The following is a 7,083-nucleotide window of genomic DNA, read 5'->3' on the forward strand; positions in this document are numbered from 1 at the left end:
ATTAGTGTCCACCTGATCTTTAAAGGGCAGAATAATTCTAACTGAACTTTCACTGGATGTGCCATCACAAGACTGTGTGCCAGCCAGTAGGAATGGAAATGATTTCTAATAGTGAAAATCGATCACATGCTCTTTCTGATCGCAAAAAAATTGAGCGTAATTTTTCACACTCTGTGGTTAAAGTTTCTTTGTCAGAGGAAGGAGTATAAGCATGCACGATCACGATACAACATTGTTTCCAATAGACCGATTTTATAACGTTTATTAGTGTGTTTGTTATCGTGTATAAACAGAGCAGTCTTAGACCTTTATTCCTGATCCGAGTTCAGTGTTCAAACCTTGGCAAGTTAGTTTTTGAAGAAGGATACTTGCCAAGGACGATATTTGCTAACGTTAATTACTTGACAAGTCAACTTGTCAAGGAATCCCAAAGACCTTCTGGGAAATTTAGTTCCTAGGCCGGATGGCTAAGACCTTAACCAACAAACAGGCAACTGAAGAAACTAAATTTGTCTAGGGCAAAAGTCATGTGTCAACTGAAAGAGTAAGAGATAACCGCAAGAAATTCATGAAGCTTTCGTGATTTGCAGCCCTTAGCTCGCGTACAACATTATTCAGTTACCATTCATTGGGCTTCCCTTAGTCTCTCGGACACCTCGATGATGACTTTCGCTTTTTCCTTTTTTTTTTTTTTTTTTGATCTGGTGACCAGCTTGCAGCAGCCCCCAAAATAAAACCCTTTTACTGTTTGCTTAATAAAAACGGGTCTATGTTTTCAACACTTATCAAGGAAAACTTGCCGGCTGTACACACACGAAAGTTTTCCTTGAAGTGGGCCTGTCAAGGAAATCTTGCTAGTTCAAACAAGGCTTTACTATTTATAATCAATTTCCATTTTTTACTTTTTTGACTTGATATTGTCGTTGGAATAGCGTCGAAATGTCCTCGTTTTTTAAAACCTCCTAGCTTTCAGTATGTTTAAAAATATCTTATCACAGTTTTTTATAACTAAATGTTTCACAAGGTTCATCACTTTTTCCACTTAGATACACAAATCTTGCAAATGCAAGTGCATTCTATATCTCTATGGGCCTGGTAACCATGACGGAGACAATTCGAACTAAGCATGCATGTACTTTCGCGAATAACGTAACCACTAAGCACTAATTGCAAATTGATTTACCCCATTGAATCTTTACGGTTAAACGAATAACTAACTTGACAAATTGTGACAAAAAAGCTATTGTTTATTTTGACACAACTTCCATTGGGCGTAAATGTAGAATAAATTAACGCATCATTATTAAAAACCAGCCACGCACTGTATTCAGTTCATTTAAACAAGTGAGTACTATTTACAGGCCCTCAGGGAATACTGCTAACCCAAGTGCTTACGCGCTGGTAAATTGCAAGTGTTGTCGAGATCTTACTAAACAGCGATACAGTCTCCATCAGTTAAACCGGAATTCGAGTTTCGTTGAAAGAAGCGAATCAAATTTTCAAATGTTATATAACACACCTTCTCTAGGTTTTCAAGTTAAGGCCATAAGGTTAACTGGGTTCGCAGGATAACACCATCTCTTTGGTATTGGTATCCAGATCTAATGGCTTAATAGACCTTCTCACGGTTTCAACCACCATATTGATTTGTAGGGCATACACATGTAGATGAAACTACAGTAAATGTATCCCCACAAAGTGACGTCTTCCCAACTTTTCATACAAATGCATATCTCATTTACCCATCGGAAAGTTCATCCACTACAAACGGCCAAACAAAGTTAACGAAAATTGAATGTTCAAGAAACATGGCTGCGTATTTTTCATAGTGAAATGCAAGAGTTAATTTCAAACCACATAACGACTAGGGTGAATTAAGTAATACCAATCATTTTTATTTTAATTAATCAAAAAAGACCTCGACATCGTGCTTCCTATCGATTTCACAACTTTCAAAGTTTATTTTGAAAAACATTTCCTCAGAGAAAAATTGCGATAAAATAACATGAAATACTAAAAGCGAAAAAGTTCCAAAAAACGACGACGTTTCGACGAAATCCTAACGTCATTATCATGTGAAAAAATAATAATAATAATAACGGAAATTGATTATGAATACTAACGGCACCATAGCTACAATAATACTAAAAGTTAATTAAAAAGCTTAGCACGAATAGAAGCTGCCTGAATATTTAAAGAAGGCTTGATGTTTGTAATCAATAACATTTCTAAAACCAAACAATTGAATTTGCTCTAGTTTAAAAGACTGCTGCTACCATGAGAATCCATGAAATGTTTTAATTTCCGACCGCCTAATTCGTGAGCCAAGCAATTCGCTGGTGGAGGTGTCGGGCGGTGTTCCCAACGTAATCTGCATTGCACAGATCACATGAAAAATAATAGACAGCTCAACGCTGATTAACAAACAACATCTGGCTTGACTTCTATGTTCTAATTTTGTGCTTACAAAAACAGGTTAAACAAAAACTCTGGACCTTTGGCTTAAGAGGGTCAAATAATTGCCTCCGAACCGCATTAGTGTCCACCTGATCTTTAAAGGGCGGAATAATTCTAACTGAACTTTCACTGGATGTGCCATCACAAGACTGTGTGCCAGCCAGTAGGAATGAAAATGATTTCTAATAGTGAAAATCGATCACAAGCTCTTTCTGATCGCAAAAAAATTGAGCGTAATTTTTCACACTCTGTGGTTAAAGTTTCTTTGTCAGAGGAAGGAGTATAAGCATGCACGATCACGATACAACATTGTTTCCAATAGACCGATTTTATAACGTTTATTAGTGTGTTTGTTATCGTGTATAAGCAGAGCAGTTTTAGACCTTTATTCCCGATCCAAGTTCAGTGTTCAAACCTTGGCATGCTAGTTTTTGAACAAGGATACTTGTCAAGGACGATATTTGCTAACGTTAATTACTTGACGAGTCAACTTGTCAAGGAATCCCAAAGACCTTCTGGGAAATTTAGTTCCTATGCCGGATGGCTAAGACCTTAAACAACAAAAAGGCAACTGAAGAAACTAAATTTGTCTAGGGAAAAAGTCATGTGTCAACTGAAAGAGTAAGAGATAACCGCAAGAAATTCATGAAGCTTTCGTGATTTGCAGCCCTTAGCTCGCCTACAACATTATTCAGTTACCATTCATTGGGCTTCCCTTAGTCTCTCGGACACCTCGATGATGACTTTCGCTTTTTCCTTCTTTTTTTTTTTTTTTTTTGATCTGGTGACCAGCTTGCAGCAGCCCCCAAAATAAAACCCTTGTACTGTTTGCTTAATAAAAACGGGTCTATGTTTTCAACACTTATCAAGGAAAACTTGCCGGCTGCACACACACGAAAGTTTTCCTTGAAGTGGGCCTGTCAAGGAAATCTTGCTAGTTCAAACAAGGCTTTACTATTTATAATCAATTTCCATTTTTTACTTTTTTGACTTGATATTGTAATGGAATAGCGTCGAAATGTCGTCGTTTTCTAAAACCTCCTAGCTTTCAGTATGTTTAAAAATATCTTATCACAGTTTTTTATAACTAAATGTTTCACAAGGTTCATCACTTTTTCCACTTAGATACACAAATCTTGCAAATGCAAGTGCATTCTATATCTCTATGGGCCTGGTAACCATGACGGAGACAATTCGAACTAAGCATGCATGTACTTTCGCGAATCACGTGACCACTAAGCACTAATTGCAAATTGATTAACCCCATTGAATCTTTACGGTTAAACGAATAACTAACTTGACAAATTGTCACAAAAAAGCTATTGTTTATTTTGACACAACTTCCATTGGGCGTAAATGTAGAATAAATAAACGCATCATTAAAAACCAGCCACGCACTGTATTCAGTTCATTTAAACAAGTGAGTACTATTTACAGGCCCTCAGTGAATACTGCTAACCCAAGTGCTTACGCGCAGGTAAATTGCAAGTATTGTCGAGATCTTACTAAACAGCTATACAGTCTCCATCAGTTAAACGGGAATTCGAGTTTCGCTGAAAGAAGCGAATCAAATTTTCAAGTATTATATAGCACACCTTCTCTAGGTTGTCAAGTTAAGGCCATAAGGTTAACTGGGTTCGCAGGATAAGACCATCTCTTTGGTATTGGTATCCAGATCTAATAGCTTGATAGACCTTCTCACGGTTTCAACCACCATATTGATTTGTAGGGCATTCACATGTAGATGAAACTACAGTAAATGTATCCCCACAAAGTGACGTTTTCCCAACTTTTCATACAAATGCATATCTCATTTACCCATCGGAAAGTTAAACCGCTACAAACGGCCAAACAAAGTTAACGAAAATTGAATGTTGAAGAAACATGGCTGCGTATTTTTCATAGTGAAATGCAAGAGTTAATTTAAAACCACATAACGACTAGGGTGAATCAAGTGATACGTGTCATTTTTATTTTAATGAATCAAAAAAGACGTCGACATCGTGCTTCTATCGATTTCACAACTTTCAAAGTTTATTTTGAAAAACATTTCCTTAGAGAAAAATTGCGATAAAATAACATGAAATACTAAAAGCGAAAAAGTTCTAAAAAACGACGACGTTTCGACGAAATCTTAACGCCATTATCATGTAAAAAAACAAAATAATACAAATTGATTAAAAATACTAAAGGCACAATCGCTACAATAATACTACAAGCTAAACAAAAAGCTTAGCACCAATGGAAGCTGCTTGAGTATTTTAAGAAGGCTTGAGGTTTCTAATGAATAACACTTCAAAAACTAAAAAATTGAATTTGCTCTATTTTTGAAAGACTGCTGCTACCACGAGAATCTATGAAATGTTTTAATTTCCGATCGCCCAATTCTTGAGCTAATTAATGCGCTGGTAGAGGTGTCGGGCGGTGTTCCCAACATAATCTGCATCGCACAGATCGAATGAAAAATAATAGACAGCTCATCGCTGATTAATTAACAACAACTGGCTTGACTTCCATGGTCTAGTTTTGTGCTCACAAAAACAGGTTGAATAAAAACTCTGGACCTTTGGCTTAGAATGTCAAGTAGTTGCCTCCGAACCGCATTAGTGTCCACCTGTTCTTTAAAGGACAAAATGATTCTAACTGAACTTTCACTGGATGTGCCACCACAAGACTGTGTGCCAGGCAGTAGGAATGAAAATGATTTGTAACAGTGAAATCGATCAAGCTCTTAGAATGATCTGATCGCAAAAAAATTGAGCGCAATTTTTCACACTCTGTGTCCAAAGCTTCTTTGTCAGAGGAATGAGTAATAAGCATGCAAGTTCACGATACGACATTGTTTCCAATAGACCGATTTTATAACGTTTATTAGTGTGTTTGTTATCATGTATAAGCAGAGCAGTTTTAGACCTTTATTCCCGATCCGAGTTCAGTGTTCAAACCTTGGCATGCTAGTTTTTGAACAAGGATAGTTGTCAAGGACGATATTTGCTAACGTTAATTACTTGACAAGTAAACTTGTCAAGGAATCCCAAAGACCTTCTGGGAAATTTAGTTCCTAGGCCGGATGGCTAAGACCTTAAACAACAAAAGGCAACTGAAGAAACTAAATTTGTCTCGGAGAAAAGTCATGTGTCAACCGGAAGAGTAAGAGACCACTGCAAGAAATTCATGAAGCTTTCGTGATTTGCAGCCCTTAGCTCGCCTACAACCTTATTCAGTTACCATTCATTGGGCTTCCCTTAGTCTCTCGGACGCCCATGACTTTCGCTTTTTCCTCTTTCTTTTTTTTGATCATATATCTTCATATATCTTTATTTACCCTCGGATTTTTAGAGTAGCTTGGTGTAGCTAATATCTCCGAGCATTTACCCTCCCAACCATGATACATCACAGAAGACAGACGACAACATCGGGAACTACATGCCCTACTCTTTACGACAAGTGTGCGGGTTCTTTTACGTCCCACAGGATTATGAACATTGAAGGGTTGTGAGACGGGACGTCCGGCTTATCGTCCTTATCCGAGAAGACTTGAAAGTCTAACCATTTGCAGATGTAGTTACAAAGGCAGCACTTTCTCCTCAGTTATTTAAAGACCCTGGTGACCAGCTTGCAGCAGCCCCCAAAATTTAACGCTTTTACTGTTTGCTTAATAAAAACGGGTCTATGTTTTCAACACTTATCAAGGAAAACTTGCCGGCTGCACACACACGAAAGTTTTCCTTGAAATAGGCTTGTCAAGAGAATCTTGCTAGTTCAAACAAGGCTTTACTATTTATAATCAATTTCCATTTTTTACTTTTTTGACTTGATAATGTCGTTGGGATAGCGTCGAAACGTCGTCGTTTTTTAAAACCTTTCACCTTTCAGTATGTTTAAAAATATTTTATCACAGTTTTTTTATAACGAACTGTTTTACAAGATTCATGAAATAGAGAAACGACTTTTTCCACTTAGATACACAAATCTTGCAAATGCAAGTGCATTCTATCCCTATGAGCCTGGTAACCATGACGGAGACGATTCGAACTAAGCATGCATGTACTTCCACGAATCACTTAACCACTAAGCACTACTTGCAAATTGGTTCACCCAATTGAATCTTTACGGTTAAACGATTGACTAACTTGACAAATTGTCACAAAAAAGCTATTGTTTATTTTGACACAAAATCCATTGAGCGTAAATGTAGAATAAATAAACGCATCATTAAAAACCAGCCACGCACTGTATTTAGTTCATTTAAACAAGTGAGTAATATTTACAGGCCCTCAGTGAAAACTGCTAAACCAAGTGCTTACGCGCAGGTAAATTGCAAGTATTGTCGAGATCTAACTAAACAGTTATACAGTCGTGACTTCTCTAGGTTTTCAAGTTAAGGCCATAAGGTTAACTGGGTTCGCAGGATAAGACCATCTCTTTGGTATGGGTATCAAGATTTAATGGCTTAATAGACCTTCCACGGTCTCCACCGCCAAATTGATTTGTAGGGCATACCCATGTAGACTGAAACTACAGTAAATGTACCCCCCACAAAGTGACGTTCTCCCAACGTTTCATACAAATGCATATCTCATTTACACATCGGAAAGTTAGAACCCTTTTTCCTCTTCTTCTTTT

At 37.3% G+C, this 7,083-nt stretch overlaps 1 long non-coding RNA gene across 1 annotated transcript in view; it reads left to right on the plus strand.

The window, feature by feature from the left end:
* Nucleotides 1-3,851: 3,851 nt before the first annotated feature.
* The window catches only part of LOC138002921 (uncharacterized), a 6,852-nt gene continuing 3,620 nt past the window's right edge, over nt 3,852-7,083 (plus strand). Inside the window, exon 1 of the long non-coding RNA XR_011123380.1 lies at nt 3,852-3,934. This is a non-coding gene — a long non-coding RNA (uncharacterized lncRNA). The remainder of the gene's footprint in view (nt 3,935-7,083) is intronic.

The sequence above is a fragment of the Montipora foliosa genome, chromosome 5 (assembly GCF_036669935.1).
Source record: "Montipora foliosa isolate CH-2021 chromosome 5, ASM3666993v2, whole genome shotgun sequence".
Taxonomy (NCBI): Eukaryota; Metazoa; Cnidaria; class Anthozoa; order Scleractinia; family Acroporidae; genus Montipora; species Montipora foliosa.